This window comes from Lathyrus oleraceus, chromosome 4 (assembly GCF_024323335.1).
Source record: "Lathyrus oleraceus cultivar Zhongwan6 chromosome 4, CAAS_Psat_ZW6_1.0, whole genome shotgun sequence".
Taxonomy (NCBI): domain Eukaryota; kingdom Viridiplantae; phylum Streptophyta; class Magnoliopsida; order Fabales; family Fabaceae; genus Lathyrus; species Lathyrus oleraceus.
In genome coordinates, this window is record NC_066582.1 from 77,111,493 (window position 1) to 77,131,558 (window position 20,066).

A 20,066-nucleotide genomic window follows, 5' to 3' on the forward strand; every position below is an offset into this window, starting at 1 on the left:
GAAGTTATAGAAAACCTAAAACCACCAAAAACCATCAGAGAAGTCTGAAGCTTCCTTGGACACGCTGGATTCTACCGGCGTTTTAATGAAAGATGCTGAATTCATTTTCGATGAAAAATGTAATGACGCATTTACTCTTTTAAAGCAAGCATTAGTATCTGCACCCATTATGAAACCACCTGATTGGTCAGAACCTTTTGAGATAATGTGTGATGCTAGTGATTACGCAGTTGGAGCCGTTCTAGGACAAAGGAAAGATAAAAAATTACATGCCATTTATTATGCCAATAGAACCCTAGATGTTGCCCAACTTAACTACGTAACAACCGAAAAAGAATTACTCGCTGTATTTTTCGCTATAGACAAATTTAGATCTTATCATTAGGAGCAAAAATTATAGTTCACACCGATCATGCTGCCATTCGTTACCTATTAAGTAAAAAAGATGCCAAGCTCAGATTACTCCGATGGATTCTATTACTACAAGAGTTTGATTTAGACATAAGAGATAAAAAAGCCATTGAAAATGTAGTAGCCGATCACCTTTCTAGGCTGGAACATCTAAAACCTGAACTAGTACCGATAAATGATGATTTCGCCTACGATAGACTGATCGCTAGAGTAGAAACCATTGAAGATAATAACCTAGATCCTTATGAGCACCCCCAAAATTCCTTAGCAATAAGTAATGTACCCTGGTATGCAAATTTCGTTAATTACCTAGCTGCTGATATAGTACCCTCTGATCTTGACTACCACCGCAAGAAGAAATTCTTCCACGGTGTGAGAAACTTCTATTGGGACGAACCGCTCCTTTTCAAAAGGGGTAAAGATGGCATTTTTCGCTGTTGCGTTCTAGAAGATGAGGTAAATAGTATTATCGAGCAGTGTCATTCTGCACCTTATGGTGGACATGCGAGCACCTCTAAGACATACGCCAAGATTCTTCAAGCTGGCCTATTCTGGCCTACCATGTGGCATGATGTCTATGCTTTCATTGTCAAATGTGATAGATGCCAACGCACTGGAAATATTTCAAGACGTGACGAAATGCCCTTAAGAAACATTCAGGAAGTAGAACTCTTTAACGTATGGGTGTAGCGGTGTATTCGTCGCTATGTGATTTATTGATTAAACCATAAGCAAAGCATACAATGAATCGAGTCGCCACCGCACTTTTATTTATCCTAAGGACTGGTTAAAAAGCGAACAAAAACCTAAGAAGTTTTACACGTAGAAAACTAATAAAAAGATCAGAGAATCTGGGTAAGGGGTAAATTACGCAATGGGAAGGTGTTAGGAACCCATCACGTCCTAGGTACTCCTAGGGAGCCCTTTTCACACTTGTTGTATAAAAAAATGTTTATTTGTAAATGACATATTGTGCAAACATGAATGGGAAAATGAGAAAAGAATGTACAATTTTATTATTTTTGTGTTCGAACGGATGAACCCGTTGCCTACGTACCTTCCATCAAAGGTAAGGATCAAAACGCCGTAGTTCGGCTAAAAGATTTCCAAAAATTAGTGAGTTCAATTTTAAAACACAAGCACTAAGGTTTTTCATTACCAATGGGAGAAAACTCAACCAACATCAACAATCCACCATGCGAGGACGACTTCAACATACTAGTGAGGGGTTAACCCTATAATAAGTATGGAAGAGTTACAATCAACTCACTAAGGATAAGGTAAGATTTACATCAACCACTATGGTAATTGAAACCTATGGCTAATGTATGAAAACATATTAACAATGGACAAAGCCAAAACAATTGAATGGGTGAAGTTAATTGATTATGATTATTCACAAAATATGGTCAAGGTATGATTAAGATTGATTCAAAGAAGTGTTATGAAAAGTGGAGTTTGAAAAGTCAAGGACTTATGGTCCAGGTTTCTAATTTGAAAAGACATGAAGATGTTTGCACAACAAGTCAAAGTTTTTGAAAGCAAAGTTTGAAGAGGCTTAGGACAAAGAGGGTGAAGATGATGGAATGTAAAACTTCTTATAAAGGTTCACCTCTTGAGATCATATAGAAGATGATTCAAGTGTGTCCTTAGGAATGAGGCAACAAAGCAAGTAAAAAAATAAAAGCAAGGTGATACCGGATGCCATCAATGGACTTATACCAATCTCACAAACAAAAGCGGATATCGGATACCACTAAATGGGTTTACACCAACCTCCTAAAACAAAACAATGATACCGGAAGCCATCAATGGACTTACACCAATCTCACAAAGCAAAAGCGGATATCGGATACCAATAAATGGATTTACACCAATCTCCTAAGGTAAAACAAAACTTGGATGTCAGATGCCAATCTATCTGGACTTATACCAACCTCTAAAGGATGATCATAGGAGTACAAATGCCAACAACATGGACTTATAATTGCATCCTCACATACAACAAACAAACAATGCACTAAGCAATGGACATGAGTGACCAAGTGAAATGGTCTTACACTCTATCCCTTCCAAATCCTAGGAACAAAGGCCAAAGAACATGGTCTTACAGTTGTCCTCAATGGGTAAACTGAAACATGGATCACAAAGATATGCAATGATGATCATGCAATAATGAACAATCAATGATGATAAGTGCACAAAGGCAAGCAAACATGTATAAATGCTACAAGCAATCAATCAAACAAAGTCATTTAGCACCCGCTATAACCAAACAATTAGGCTCAATCAAAGGGTTAGACTTAAAAGTCCACTGGAATAGGGTAAATGGCGCTCTTAACCTTGACATTGAGAGCCAAGGTGAAGCAGATGAAAGGATATGAGGGGTGTGCCTCATCACTCTTATCCCTGGTCAGGGAGAGCATTGAATATCAGAAGGTGTGGGAGTTCAGAAAGATGGAACTCTCTCCACAAGTTAGACTCGATAGATCTTGGGCTTTTACTCACTATGCATCAACACATGTGGTGTGAGCAAGGTGAGTGACTCACAGAATAGTAGGAGATAGGCTACATATCTCTTTTGTCTACCAATTGCCTCACATGAGGTCTTTACCTGCTTGGGGACAAAGTTAAACAATCACAAACATCGCCTCTTAAGGAGGACTTCAGACAGTTGCCTGGCTAAATAACAAGCCAGGTCTTCCAGACTACATGGAGACAAGAGAGTCTACCTCAATTCTTAAGCAAAGCAAAGCAATAGCAAGTTCTCAAAGGAACTAAAGCGACTATGGTACCTGAAATCAATCAAATATAATCAGTATACCAATCACAAAATCAAAACAAACAAGATATGAACCAACAGTCAACACAATCAATCACATGTGCAAAGCACAAACTCAAAGCAAATGAGTTAGCATCCTACAAAACAAACCAAGTTAGTTCATCACAATCAATTAAACCAAACTCAATCAACTTGAATTAAACTCCTTAAAGCATTTGCTTCTTTAACCTGAAAAACAACTCAAATGTGAGAAGTAAGACCACTAGGACAAGCCTAGGGTCAAAAGGAGGTGAAAAATTCAAAACAGCAAGTGAAAATTGATCAAAACCAAGATTTATCAAATAAGAACAAAGTCTAATTTGTCTCATGTCCAAACTATGCACCAAATCCATTTCATATGCAAAACATGTCAAACTATGCATTTTGGAATCGCAATGGAGCAAACATAATGATCACAATCAAACCAATACCAAAATAGCTCAATAAATTCCCAGAAAATTCAAGCCTAAACAGGACACATTCAATGAGAAGCATATCAAATTTAATGGCATTTGGATAATGGGAACCAAGTCAATGAAAATCAACAAGTCCAAGCATATAGAAACAAGCTCATACATGGTATCAAATTGAGCATCAACTTCAATCAAGTGTAAAACAGTGAGGACAAATGATAAATGAGTCACTCCAAAGCCAAAATGAAGTTAAACATGTTAAGAACCAATCCACAAAATTTCAGCTTCATATGATAAGGCATGAGAATTTCACAAGCTATGGAAGTTGATCACTCAAGAAAAATCCAAAAATGACTAAACAGCAAGTAAAATCCCAATCAAATAGGAAATTGATCAACAAATCCTACAAACAATCATGCTCAAACTAGACATATAGATGTAATCACATGCAAAATTCCAGAGCAAATGGCATTCAATAAGAATGGAAACAAAATTCAAGAAATGGAAATAACCTAGTGTGACACACATTGTCACACTCATAAAGATCACATCATATCTCCTAATCCAGAAATTCAAAATTAGCAAACTATATACCAAAATCACTAGGAAAGAGTCTAGATCATGCATACAAAATTTCATGCATTTTGGATAAGGCATCATTATTTTATGATCAAAATGGTAAAACCTATACACAAAGCACACATGATCAAAGTCTCTAGACAAAATTAAAAATCAACCAAGCACAACTTTTGCTATCATACCTAAAAAAAACTAGAGAGAAATTGGAAATGAATGCAAAAATCCTCACTCAATTTGGATCAAGGATGAATCATTTGTGAATTTTTGAAGTTAATTGATGAAATGAAATAAATATTTAAGGATTTAAATGAATTAATTGGCGCGGATGGCAATTTGGTAATTAGGGAGATCACTTAATGAAACGCTGAGTTTCATTAAGTGACTTGGCAACGCGTGAATGGCCAGAAGCCGCGGGAAACAGCAATTCGAAACCAAAGCCATGCAACGAAGATCTGGACGCGTTTTGGAAAAGAAAATTTAAACACAACGTCGTGTTCTTCGTGTTCATCATCATCATGACTTTTTGTCACCAAAACTAGCAAACTATATATCGTTGCGATCGTCTCATCATGCACATCAATAATATCAACATGATTTAATCTAACTCTCAACATATCGAAAGGATCGATCAAAAGAAGTTTTGTCATCCAAACTTCCAATCAAGATTTCTCCATGAATATTCAATGAATTAGCACGATTCGAATTTCAAAATACTCTATGTTGCACGCTCTACCTAAGCCACATATCAATTCTAGCAATTAGAGGATTTGGATTTTTACCTCTTGAGGGAGCCGCTGTTGAAATCGAGCTCTTCAGGTCCAAATGGTGCGAAACAGATAGCCTATAGTGATGCAGGAGGTGAATAGAGGTGGTTGTTCAGCTCAGAAATGCTTGGATAATGGTGAATTCTCAAACTGCCATGCGAGCTCAAGGTTTCAACAGTTGGATTTCTTCAAGATTCTTCCAGTGCTAGCTTCAAACAGTTCTTCCAATCCACCTGCAGATGAAGATCAGTACAACAAGAAGCAGAAAGAATCAAGAAATTCGATCCAAAAGGTGAAAAAAGTGTGAAGTGAATTTGAGAGAATTGAGAGAATTTGAGAATTTTGTGATTTGATCTGAAAATGTGAATGTGGATCCAGAATTTCTGTTATGATTAGGCTCTTATAGTCTTGCTAATCACACTCCTTAATCATGCTTAGGCAAATTGGAAGGATTAGTGAATGAAGCTCATTATGTCATTTGGCCAAATTGCCCTTATGCTTATGCAGCCAATGGAATAGTGAATTTCTGCTTGCAGCACATCACAAATCATGTTTAGAGGTAAATAGCATTGGCTTGGAGTGAAAATCCCTTGTATTTTTGAATTTGACCTTTTTTCCCACCAAATCTTAAATGGTTCACTTGAAAAATGACCTTTTTATGTGTTGATTTTTGATAAAATGTGATGATGGATTTGGATAGTACACATCAAATGTGGTTTGCTCAAAAAAGAATCAACCAATTTGGCCTTTCCCTTCAAAAGTTATGGCACTTTGAATTTCAACTTTTTCTGAAAATGATTTGATCATAACTTGCCAACCACACATGAGAAATGAGTGTTCTTGGACTTTTTGGAAAGGTGAGAGCAAGATCTTCAACTTTCATGTTGGATAAATCTTGATTTGAAGCTTGGTTCATGATGTAATTTTGAGGAGAATGACTTTCCATTTTTGGCAGCTGAAAATTATAGGTCCTTACTATTTTGGGAAACTTTTTGTCTGACCTCAAATTCTTCACTGTGGATGTTTGAAATGTTAATTGAAGCTTTTATGGACATGAATGAGACCTTTCCAACCATCTCACACCTTCAAATTCCTGATTAAATGCATAGTTGACCACAATTGACTTTGCTAGGGTTTTGGTTGACTGAGCCATGTTCTGATGAATTCCAAGCCTCTTTCTCTTGAGATCTTGACTCCAAATGATATCACAACTCATATGAACTCTTGATGAATGATCATGGTGCCCAAATTCTTCAAGAATAGCCACCATCCATTGCTCAATGAATGATTTGACTGTTTTGACCTAGTTTGCTTCATCTGCAAGAAACAAGGTTAGATGACAATATTTTTGTACTTTTGGTTAGTAAACAAATGAAAAGCAATGATATACAAATGCGATACATGCTTGGTGATCAAGAACCACACCCACAAAATACCCACCCACTAGGAGGCAAGCCAAGGTGCACCATGATCCCTGAGGCAATGATATGATATGATATGATATGATGCCATGAGGGATCTTAGGGCCAAAATTGGGGTCTTACAATGGGGTATAGATTTCATGGGACCTTTTCCACCATCCTTAGGAAATAGGTACATCTTAGTAGCCGTAGACTATGTGTCTAAGTGGATTGAAGCTATAGCTACACCCACGAACGATACTAGGGTAGTAATCAAACTATTTAAAAACTATATATTCCCTAGATTTGGAACACCACGTTTAGTCATAAGCGATGGAGGATCACACTTTATATCGAGAATATTTGACAAACTTTTAAGAAAATATGGAGTTAGGCATAGAGTAGCAACACCATACCACCCACAAACTAGTGGCCAAGTAGAAGTATCTAATAGGGAGATAAAATAAATCCTAGAGAAAACTGTTTTTATTTCTAGGAGAGACTGGTCTCAGAAGCTTCAAGAAGCATTATGGGCCTATATAACCGCTTTCAAAACCCCTATAGGAACTACTCCTTATCAACTAGTTTATGGAAAATCATGTCACTTACCATTCAAATTAGAGCATAAGGCCTATTGGGCCATTAAAACTTTCAATTTAGACTACCTAGCCGCTGGAGAAAAGCGTACCGTAGACATTCATAAATTAGAAGAACTTAGGCAATCTGCCTACGAGAATGCAAAAATATATAAAGAGAGGACAAAAGCCTATCACGACAAAAGAATAGTAAAGAAAAACATCAATGTAGGCGATTCTGTTCTCCTTTTCAACACTAGGTTACAACTCTTCCCTGGAAAGCTATGTTCAAGATGGACTGGTCCTTTCGAAGTATCCAAGATTCTGAGATCCGGAGCCGTAGAAATCAAGAACCACACCTGTAGCCCATTCATTGTAAATGGACAAAGACTGAATCTCTACGAAGGAGGAGACATTCCAGCATACTACTCGAGCCACACCCTGATTGATCCACCAATTCCTACTACTACAGGTGTATAAATTCTAATCGTCAAGCTAATGACGTTAAACAAGCGATGTGTGGGAGGCAACCCATGGTTTTTCTTTTGTTTCACTTTTTTCGCATTTATTTACTTTTTTTTATTTCATCGTATTTTGCATTGAGACTAAGATTTGAATGGTTTGTATTTTCAGTATCACTTTCTTAACTTTTACAGGATGTAGGATTTTGATGACATGCACGTGGCCTATAGAGATAATGCTCAGAGGGAGCGCTACATTGCTTTGTATCAGCGCCCTATGGCACCCACACGTTATCCTGATCAGCACTGTATGGAGGCACTGGGTATCGAGCCGAGTATCCGATTCCTTAGCCACCAACTTCACTGGGATGAGTTTGCTGATGACTTGAGTAACACATTTAGGAACCTGACTTTGGAGTTCCTGAGTTCATTCGACTATGACCCATATTCTGGACCAGGTGGGTATGCTGCTTTCAGGCTTTTCGGAGTTGAGTACTCCTTCAGCCAGAAAGAGTTCGACGACTTATTGGGCTTCCAGACTACTCCTGATGCTATCCCGGAGACACCTATGGGATATTTCCTAGGTAAGGAGGTGGAGAAGTTTTGGAGTGATATATCGGGTGGCGGAAGCCAAGATCCATCTACGCAGCTGTCTCATGTCATAGACAACCCAGCCTTCAGATACTTTCAGATGATATTAGCACATTCCTTCCTAGGAAGGCCGGATGCAGAGACACTACTGAGTGAAGAGGAGATCTTCCTATTATTTTGTGCATCCCAGTCTCGCCCAGTAGCATGTGGGAACTTTTTATTATATAGTCTCAGCGGTATCTCCAGATCCACTGAAGGAGTCATCCATGTTGGCGGAATCATCACTCAGATTGATGTCGCTTTAGGTCTGTCTCGCAAGCTGTTACATCTTCGGACCTACTGTGAGTACACGACCATGGACATCGACTTCTGTTTGACCAGAGGATTGATGAGGAGAGCCTCTTTCCACCCATGTCAGTTCCGATTGCTAGTCGACAGCGAGGCTATCCATTATTTCACACTGCCAGACCCTATGATGACGATTGTGCATGATCCAGCGAATTGGAGTTATGCTCTTGAGGGCCAGGGAGAGACCGTTGAGGAACCGAGATCACCACCCATTGCTGAATACACGCCTACACCACCATCTCCCAGAATCACTGTTTTCTCTAATAATCTTTCATTGCAGACACCCGACATCCGCACTCAGATTGCTGAGTGTCGTAGAGAGATTGCAGAGCTTAGACAGGAGGTGGCTGACCTCACTTTACAGATGGGAGTGTGTGATCTCACCCATGCTACTGAAGCCGACTGCCTATATCAGGAGATCGCGGAGCTCAAGCAGGAAATCGCCACGCTCCGTGGATCCACTCAGGAAGATGACATCCCTACTATATGATCTCGCCATTCCATCTTATTTTATCGCTCTTTTATTTTATTTTATTTTATTTTTCTCGTATTTACATAACTCCTTTTATATTATCGCATTTGGAATATTATACATTAGTATTTCTATTTTTACCTATATATGTTTTATGTTTATTTTATTTGCATTTTAAGTTTTCAGTTATTTATTTATTTATATTTAATTTCTGTTTTTGTTTTTGTTTCAGTTTCACTTTTTACTTTTGTTTTTACTTTTATAAAATTATACAAGTCAAAGATACTAGGAGAATCACAAGACAAATGCTATCCAGACCCCTCAAAGCCAAAAGACAAGAGAAGCCCAAACCAAAGGACCAAAATCTGGCCCAGCCAGATTTTGCCTTGTGGCGCCCGCCATAGGACCTGTGGCGCCCGCCACAGTGTCTGTAAATGGTCGGGGCAGAATCCTTTTCTTCACCATTTTTGCAACTTACAACCTCCCAAACCCATTTTTTCACCTTGGAAAAACATCATTGAACCCACAAAAAGCTCATACTTTTCTAACCACCACACCACACAAATCATTATTCCAATTTCCATTTTCGATTTCATCCGTCGGATTTTGTAAAAATCCAACCTTTTCATAAACCACTTCATCTTCTTCATCACTTTTCAAGAGCTTTCAAATGGAGTTTAACGGATTCATTCTTCGAGGAGGGAAACCGAGGGATCGACAAAGAAAAATTATTGAACGGTTGCAAAATCGGGAAATCCTCCCGACAAGGTATGTTGATGAAAACTGTCTCTACACTTTAGGTATCTATCATAGCATGTTTCATTTATTAGATAATTTAGGTTTGCATAATTTCTTTTCCAATAAAAAACCTACCTATGAGCGGTTGACAATTGAAATTTTGAGTTCCTTAATTTATATTGTCAACCCTAGCACTGCTAGCACAGTTGGTACTGTCAAATTTAGAATGTTTGTTGTTGAATACCAATTCAGTACCGACGAACTAGCCAGCTTGTTAGGAATCCCTCATGGGGACGGTGCTATTTGTGAGGCCCCTTTGGATTCCGAATGGTCTGTTGAGGTATTTTCCTTCTGGGAGTGTTTATCAAACACTTCCATAAACTCTTTTGAAGGAGTTCTTGCCTTAACTATCCATAACCCGACCATCAGAGTTTTTATATATCTATTGGCATGCACTATTTTTGGCCGAGAGAATCCAAATAAGGTTAATGCTAGAGAGCTTCTATTTTTACAAGGAAGCCTCACAAATAGACGTATTAATTCGGTCCCGTTCATGCTTGCTCATATGATTTTAACTTTGAATAAAGCGGGACCGATTTCTTTTGGTGGATTGATTACATCTATTGCTCGAGCGCTTAACCTGAACGATGAGATGGCTACCCTAGGCCCCTTACCTCCTCGCACAATTAACCTAAAATTTCTGAGAGACATGAAATTGTGTCGCTCGAGGAGAGAAGGAGGCTATATGCTTATGGTTCATGGTGTAGCCATCCCGTCTATTGTTTTACCGTGCACTAGACGTACAAATGTACGAGATGAAAGGAATTGGACCTATGCTTTAGATGCCCCACCTGTTTTGGGTCCTCTTCCTCCTAACCTTCCTGATGAGGCGGGACATGACACTGATGATGAATATGATCGGCGAGAGAGATCTCTCGTACCCCATGTGTCCCCCCATCAGCCTTCACCACCACACACCGCACCATCTTCTTCTTCTGCAGGTACCACTCCTGGCTTCTATATTACAGAGGAGATGTGGCGTGACCACATGGCTAGAGAGCAAAGGCGTGACAACCTACTCTCTACCATCCAGCAACAAATGGCGGATAACACGAGCTTCATGCAAGAGTCGCAGCGGAGGACAGACAGGTCCTACAACACTGTTCTACAGTCTCTGCTTACGATTACCAATACACAAGCCCGTCAACAACACTACCACCAGCAACACATTTCTCTCGTAGAAAACACTCAGGGTACCATTTTAGGTCACCTTCGAGACGTGAGGACCGCTCAGGATGCCCTGCAGGCGAGGATGGATCAGAGAGACAGTCGTCGTACCCGATCCCGTCGTCCACCTCAGGATGGCGAGGGCACTAGTGGTCAGCAATAGGTTGCCAGGTAACTCTTCCCTTATCTTATTTCGAAACATTGGGGACAATGTTCGATTTAAGTGTGGGATGAGACTCTATCGTCTTTTCTTTATTACCTTTCTCCTTTTTCCTTTATCGCTTTTTCTTTACTGTTTTTAGATAGTTTATTGTTATTTCCTTTTAGTTGTTTATTTTGCTTTTTAGTATAATGCATGAGTCTGACGAGTCACCAAATATAGTATATCTTTAGTACAATCCTACCTCCCCATACCTTTAGCCCCACCAAAATTTTTTTGCAAAAGAAAATAGTGTCAGTTTGAAAGTTTTCAAGTTTTAAGGGCATGTTTTGAGTAAGGATGCGGTGACTTAGGAGAACTTTGCGAAACATCAGTATTATTTTAGAACCTTAAACTTCGTAAATATAGGAATCATTCCCGAAACCCCATATACCATGGCCTTAATCATCATTTCCGTCTAAGTCCTTAGTAGTTTATCTCAGCAGTCAGCTCTGGCCTATGCATCCTCTACGTAGGGGACCGATGTAAATAAGTGAATGATCCAGAAAAACAAAAAATAATAAAAGAAAGAAAAAAGGCAACTCCGGTATAGATGACCCTCACAAAGTCATTTAAACCAAATAATTGTAAAAAATTGCTAGAAAAAGAAAAAGAAAAAGAAAAAGAAAAGCAGTACCCATTACTAGTTGGTTCACAGGTATCTGGCACTGAACTCGGTAGGGCGGATTACGATCCGATCCCCCACAACTACAGTTGGGTCCAATAAAAGGGTTTACACATGTTTATGTGCCAGAAACCCCATGCTCTGATCATAATCACTAACAGGCCACTCTACTATGAAGCATGTATGGATAACGAGCTTAATGTGATTGCGCCTGAATGAAAAGGATATAAAAAGAGATGAAGAGGCAGGCCTAGGTATTGTGGGATAATATGGGTTGGTTAATATAGGAATGAAGTTTATGTCCGTATTTGCGGATTAGTGTCATCATGTCCGTATTTGCGGATTAGTTCACTCAGTTAGTACCTATCACTACATCCCGACTTGAACCTGGAAATTTTACCTGAAGCACTCGTTTACACAGATTTTCTTTTATGAGCTTTTCAATGTTTTGCTTGAGGACAAGCAAAGGTTTAAGTGTGGGAGAGTTTGATAACACTGAAATTTACCGTATTTTCGACTCCGATTTCACATGCATTATAGTTGTTTTATTATCATTTTGTTGTGTTATTGCTATGTTTTCCTTTATTTTCAGGTTTTTACTTAAATCGGAGCCCCGATCGAGAAAAGGAGCGAAAAAGAGCCAAAAACCCTAAAAATCAGCATTTTGTACTTATGGCCTGCCCAATGGCGGGCGCCACAGACCCTGCCATGACGTGTCCAAGCTCAACTTCCCTCAACTCCCACGTTCTCCACTACATCCACTAAGGCACCTCATCTTTGGCCTTGTGGCGGGCGCCACAAGAGGAAAACAGTTTCTCTCCCATTTTCAAGTTGAAGGGCATCCAAGTCATTTCCATCTTTTTACTTGCTTATAAATAGAAACTCGAATTCACTTTTACAGGCATCCAAACTTTGAGCAGAGGCAAACTCAGAGCAACTTTGTTTCACTTAGGCATATATTCAGTTTTATAAAGTGGTAATGGCTTCGTATTGGAGTGTTACCACAATTGTGTAATCGAGTCTGTGATAGAGTCTGTAATCGAGTTTGGAGCACTTTGGAAGGAAGTTAATCCTGGCGCCATTTTCATTTCCGCATTGCAATTTATTCAACCCTCCGATTGGAGCAGGTTTTTATTACTTGTCTTTATCTTATTTATTTTCCCGCACTCGCTTTATTTTATTTATTTCCTCGCACTCGCTTTATTTTATTTATTTCCTCGCACTCGCTTTACTTTCATTTATTTCCTCGCACTCGCTTTACTTTCATTTATTTCCTCGCACTCGCTTTAAATTATTTATTTCCCGCACTCGCTTTACTTTATTTATTTCCTCGGACTCGCACTACTTTTATTTACTTTCCGCACTTGCACTACTTTTATTTAAATTAATGCACTTTTACTTTACCATGTCTAACTAAATTTATAAGGTTAAAATGTAAGGATCGTAATTGAACCAATAATCCGTACAATTTTTCGTAGAAACACTTAAGGGCTATTTTAACTTTCAACTTAAGTTTTCCCGCACTTCAATTCCGTTGGGTAAGATCGAAAGCCGTCCAACGTCTTTTTAAACTTAATTGTTTTTAACTATTTCAAAAACAGCGAAAGCGCTTTGTTTAGTTCATTAGGAGATTTTAACATTAAGAAGAAAAGAGATTTTAAAACTATTTTCGGACGCGTTTATAAGTTTAGAGTCTGGTTTGTGAGAACCTCTTTTGGTTAAGAAATCCAGGTTATAATACTTTTCAACTTAGTCGAGATACTATATTTCTTAAAAATAGGTTTACTACTCTAACGCAATGCGCACCTTTTTATAAGTGACAATAAGAGGGTTTGATTAGGGAGTACAACTCGGTTCTGAATACACGGAAGCGACAGTTCCTGTTAAATTAGTTCTTTTCAAAGTAGAAAACATTGCCCATAAGTAGCTCTATTAGCAAGTACTTGGATTATTAATTGATTATGAGAATTACATTCAACCCTATCTTTATTAATTAAATTAATTTCAAAACTTTACTCTTCATTGCACACTACAAAAACACCTATTTTGATTGCCTTTGATAAACACCATAACAATAGATAACGATAGATTGACGCTTGGTCTCTGTGGATTCGACAATCTTTTATATTACTCTGACGCGTTCGTATACTTGCGAACACCGTATAAAGATATTGACGCGTTCGTATACTTGGATCAAGGATGAATCATTTGTGAATTTTTGAAGTTAATTGATGAAATGAAATAAATATTTAAGGATTTAAATGAATTAATTGGCGCGGATGGCAATTTGGTAATTAGGGAGATCACTTAATGAAACGCTGAGTTTCATTAAGTGACTTGGCAACGCGTGAATGGCCAGAAGCCGCGGGAAAAAGCAATTCGAAACCAAAGCCATGCAACGAAGATCTGGACGCGTTTTGGAAAAGAAAATTTAAACACAACGTCGTGTTCTTCGTGTTCATCATCATCATGACTTTTTGTCACCAAAACTAGCAAACTATATATCGTTGCGATCGTCTCATCATGCACATCAATAATATCAACATGATTTAATCTAACTCTCAACATATCGAAAGGATCGATCAAAAGAAGTTTTGTCATCCAAACTTCCAATCAAGATTTCTCCATGAATATTCAATGAATTAGCACGATTCGAATTTCAGAATACTCTATGTTGCACGCTCTACCTAAGCCACATATCAATTCTAGCAATTAGAGGATTTGGATTTTTACCTCTTGATGGAGCCGCTGTTGAAATCGAGCTCTTCAGGTCCAAATGGTGCGAAACAGATAGCCTATAGTGATGCAGGAGGTGAATAGAGGTGGTTGTTCAGCTCAGAAATGCTTGGATAATGGTGAATTCTCAAACTGCCATGCGAGCTCAAGGTTTCAACAGTTGGATTTCTTCAAGATTCTTCCAGTGCTAGCTTCAAACAGTTCTTCCAATCCACCTGTAGATGAAGATCAGTACAACAAGAAGCAGAAAGAATCAAGAAATTCGATCCAAAAGGTGAAAAAAGTGTGAAGTGAATTTGAGAGAATTGAGAGAATTTGAGAATTTTGTGATTTGATCTGAAAATGTGAATGTGGATCCAGAATTTCTGTTATGATTAGGCTCTTATAGTCTTGCTAATCACACTCCTTAATCATGCTTAGGCAAATTGGAAGGATTAGTGAATGAAGCTCATTATGTCATTTGGCCAAATTGCCCTTATGCTTATGCAGCCAATGGAATAGTGAATTTCTGCTTGCAGCACATCACAAATCATATTTAGAGGTGAATAGCATTGGCTTGGAGTGAAAATCCCTTGTATTTTTGAATTTGACCTTTTTTCCCACCAAATCTTAAATGGTTCACTTGAAAAATGACCTTTTTATGTGTTGATTTTTGATAAAATGTGATGATGGATTTGGATAGTACACATCAAATGTGGTTTGCTCAAAAAAGAATCAACCAATTTGGCCTTTCCCTTCAAAATTTATGGCACTTTGAATTTCAACTTTTTCTGAAAATGATTTGATCATAACTTGTCAACCACACATGAGAAATGAGTGTTCTTGGACTTTTTGGAAAGGTGAGAGCAAGATCTTCAACTTTCATGTTGGACAAATCTTGATTTGGAGCTTGGTTCATGATGTAATTTTGAGGAGAATGACTTTCCATTTTTGGCAGCTGAAAATTACAGGTCCTTACTATTTTGGGAAACTTTTTGTCTGACCTCAAATTCTTCACTATGGATGTTTGAAATGTTAATTGAAGCTTGTATGGACATGAATGAGACCTTTCGAACCATGTCACACCTTCAAATTCCTGATTAAATGCACAGTTGACCACAGTTGACTTTGCTAGGGTTTTGGTTGACTGAGCCATGTTCTGATGAATTCCAAGCCTCTTTCTCTGGAGATCTTGACTCCAAATGATATCACAACTTATATGAACTCTTGATGAATGATCATGGTGCCCAAATTCTTCAAGAATGGCCACCATCCATTGCTCAATGAATGATTTGACTGTTTTGACCTAGTTTGCTTCATCTGCAAGAAACAAGGTTAGATGATAATATTTTTGTACTTTTGGTTAGTAAACAAATGAAAAGCAATGATATACAAATGCGATACATGCTTGGTGATCAAGAACCACACCCACAAAATACCCACCCACTAGGAGGCAAGCCAAGGTGCACCATGATCCCTGAGGCAATGATATGATATGATATGATGCCATGAGGGATCTTAGGGCCAAAATTGGGGTCTTATAGATGCCATTATTTAAGGTCATTCTAGCCAGAGAAGTGAAGTTTAGAAATCTTCATCTTGACGCGGTAGAATGGGCTTAAATAACAGTAATGAGACAAATTTTGGTCCTTAAGAGACCTCGTGATGCAAATGTATGCATGCAAAAGACACAAACTCTGTGGGGGATATGGTTCACACAGAAGAAAAGACGATCCATCAGAGTAATTCACTCACCAGTCACAGAGACTCTAACAGGACTCTTATGGGGATAACAAAAGAAAAGGGATGCGTGAGCAGGACACAACTCCGAGTTGGGGAAAACAAAACTGACATAACATGGTCAAATCACGACTGTGATTAGGGGATACCAGAAATCAGACTGGAGACCTCACTAAGGAAGTAAAGGACTCACACTGGGGATAAGAATCGATTTCAAAGGAAACACATCCATTGGAATGACTCAAGCTGACCCACAAAATGCACGTACTGGGGATAACACCAATACAGCAACACAAATAGCAATACAACTCCGCTGGGGAAATCTAGAAAAAACTCTCCAGGGGAAAAGCCAAGGATGAGATGTCACCGGTATAAGGGCAACAAACTCAGGAAGAATGAATATCTAAGACCGGTATAAGGGTGAGAGATATCAATCAACCAACATCTGAGAAAGACCTGAAAAAGGTATATCAACTCAGGGAAATCTGACTCCACGGGGGACCAAGGTCATAATAGGGAGCAGAAAGGAAGGAACACCAGGGGTACCGAGGTATATAATAGGTGACCGACCGAAACGTGAATTGGTATAAATGCCAAAACACTCATCATCCGAAAGGAGGGCTTAAAAAGCAAATCGACTTACAGGATGGACATTCGAATCCACAACAGGAAAATGAAACCTTACTCGACTGGGGACACAAACCCAAAGAGTGCATGAGATATAATATCCATTACCGTCAGAACGTGGATAGAATACTCGCATGAGATATATTATCTATCACCGGCAGACCGTAGATAATACACTCGCATGGTAAGAAACACCAGGGATACCGGAGTATATAATAGGTGATCTACCGAAGACGTGGATTGGTATATATGCCAAAACACTCATCATCCAAAACACAAACTGGTTAAAGGATGGATATTCGATTCTACAAAGAATACGAATCTTGCTCAGCTGGGGAAAATCAACGAAGGATTCCAACCAAAGAGTGAAAGAGACATACTATTCATTACCGGCAGACCGTGAATAATATGCTCGAAAAGGAAAATACACCAGAGATACCGAAGTATATAATAGGTGACTAACCAAAGGAGAGACAATCGATACCAAGCATCCGGGTAAACGAAAGACAACTCAAAGGGGATAAATTGCAAGCATCCGGCAATTATCCAAACAACAAAATTTTCGACTCCGCAAAAGGGAATAACGAATCTTACTCGACCAGGGAAACACCAAAAGGCTTCGACTGAAGAGCGCATGAGATATATTATCCATTACCGTCAGAACGTGGATAACACACTCGCATGGAAGATTATCCACAACCGGTTACTGGGTTAACAAAGGATAAATCGACCGAAAAGAAAGGCATCGGGATACCAATCAGGTATATAATGATGACCAATCAAAGGAGCAACAATCATTACCAATCGAACGGGTAAATGAAAGGCGATCCGCTGGGAATGAATTGCAAGCATCCGGCAATTATTCACAGGGACTGGTTGGGGATACATTGATAAACAATCAATGATCCGGGGAACAAATCACTAGCAAACGGTGAAAAGACCCACTGGCGACTTCAAAAGGGATAACATTGCGAGCATACGGCAATGATCCAGAAGACAACTTGCTGGGGATACAATTGCTAGCAACCGGCAATTATCCAGAAGCAAAGGGGGAATATCGACATCGAACAACGACTGAAGATAACCACAAAGAGTAACCATCATCGGTTAGGATGAACAACAAGGTTAACTCTGCAAAGGGAGAAATTAGGGTTTATAACTACCGAATACGGGGTAGAATACCAAAAATATGGCTGAGGAAACAAGAGGTTAACACTACCGACTACTGGGTAGAAACCAACAACTCAGCTGGGAAATAATTGCTAGCATACGGCAATTATCCACCCGTACCATAAGGCACAAACTCCGATGGGGAGAACAATCACAACGTGGAATTTATAACTACCGAATACGGGGTAGAAGACCACAAACTCCACTGGGGATCGGGTGAATGAAGGCCAAATACTGAGCACTTATTCAACTTATTCCACAGGGAAACGCAAATTCTGTGTGGGGATAAAAACCACAACAACAGAAAATCCACCATCAACCAGAACGAACCACAAAGGTTACCTCTGCTAGGGGAAAAGAGATAGGACTTACGACTACCGAATACGGGGTAGTAGCCATACTCTGGTGGGAATACCACAAATTAGGGTTTACATCTACCGAATACTGGGTAGAAAACCAACAACTTCGCGTGGGGATGGAATGAATCACAAATCCGCACGGGAAACAAAATAGGGTTTATAACAAACCACACACTGCTGGAGAGCAGGCAAATAGGATTTACGACTACCGACTACTGGGTAGAAGACCAACAACTCTTGCGGAGGAATAAAAGGTATATAACCACAAATTCCGTCAAAAAGCAAGAAACATAGGACTTACAACTATCGGTTACTGGGTAGAGGCCCAACAAAAATCCGCCGGGGATAAATGAATTGATGCCGGTTACTGGGAAAACCATTCATTTCTTCCACAGGGCATCACAAAAAAACAGCTGACACGACGCCGATTCGGGATTGATCCGAAAAGACAGACTGAATCAAAATACGTCCTATGAGGATATAGCTAAATAGGAACATCCATCCCAATATATGTGTTGGGAGGAAATGGAAGAAACCGTCATCCACGAGGAGATATCCCATTGGGGAACTGCAGAAGGAAAAACAGACACTTTCTGCTTACGGGCTGACTCTATATGGAGAGATTTAAACACCCGACATCTGCTTGGGAAGATCTATAAAGAGATCTATAAAGCCCATAGCAGGAGAACAACAAACAAAAGATACATGGCGAACAATGCACTATGCATACCTGAATGTTTATGAATATGTATGAATATGCGTGATTTATGTTTGATGAATGCTGACAAAACAGACATATCTAACACAAACAGGCCAATCTGCTAGAGATCCACGTGCTGTAAAGCAAAGATCTGCGGGTACTGCAGGGGAAACAAAGAGATCAGGATACCCTAAATCTCCGAGCGATGGATCAATAAACAACCCAACAGGGTATAGAAAGCCACAACAGGCAAAATTTCCACCAAGACCAATCTGTAGGGGATCAGGAGAATCCTGAGGATATCTGCAGGGGATCCCAGCATCAACTGAGAAACAAAAGTTCATGGCTCAACCAAGAACTGCTGCAAAGGCAACTCCAAACAACTCCGGGGACAACCCACTGCAGGAGAATCATCCGAGTAGAATCTACAAGCAACTCTACTGGGGAAAGCTGTTAGCTATCCTTTCGGAGAACAAACCAATGAAGGAGAAAGCACCACATAAGTAGATTCTGCAACAAGCCACTCTACTCGGGGAGAACATACATCCGACGGATCACGCAAGTAGATTCTGCAAATAGCCACTCTACTAAGGATCAAAAGTAATCAGGAAATCACTCCAATCTTTGGGATGCTGGAACCACCAACCGACCCTTACTGGGGATTGAGAGAGCTTTCAACAGGTAGAAATTGCCACAACAACCATTCTGCAGACTAAGCTGGGAAAAATGGAAAGCAACCATGCTGAGGAGAGCAACAACAACTCCGCTGGCGACTGCACTGGGGAGAGACTATTGCTGGAGAAGAAAACGAAGTCTTCAACAACATCTGTGCTTGCGACTATACTGGGGAACAACCCCATCAACAGTTCTGCTCGCGATAATGCTGACGAAAGCGGTAAAGTACCGGATATCAATCCACCAACCACTGAATCTACCACAAGGAGAACAACCATGCTGGGGAGATTACTGCTGGAGAAGAAACTGAGTCTTCAACAACCACCTCTGCTTGGGGAACAACCCCAACAACAAAGCGGGAGAAAGAGCATACAATCAAATGCCAGGAATATGAACCAATGTCTTACCTGTTGGGAATCATACCACCCTCGGGAGAGCACTGAGACATTCCTGAGT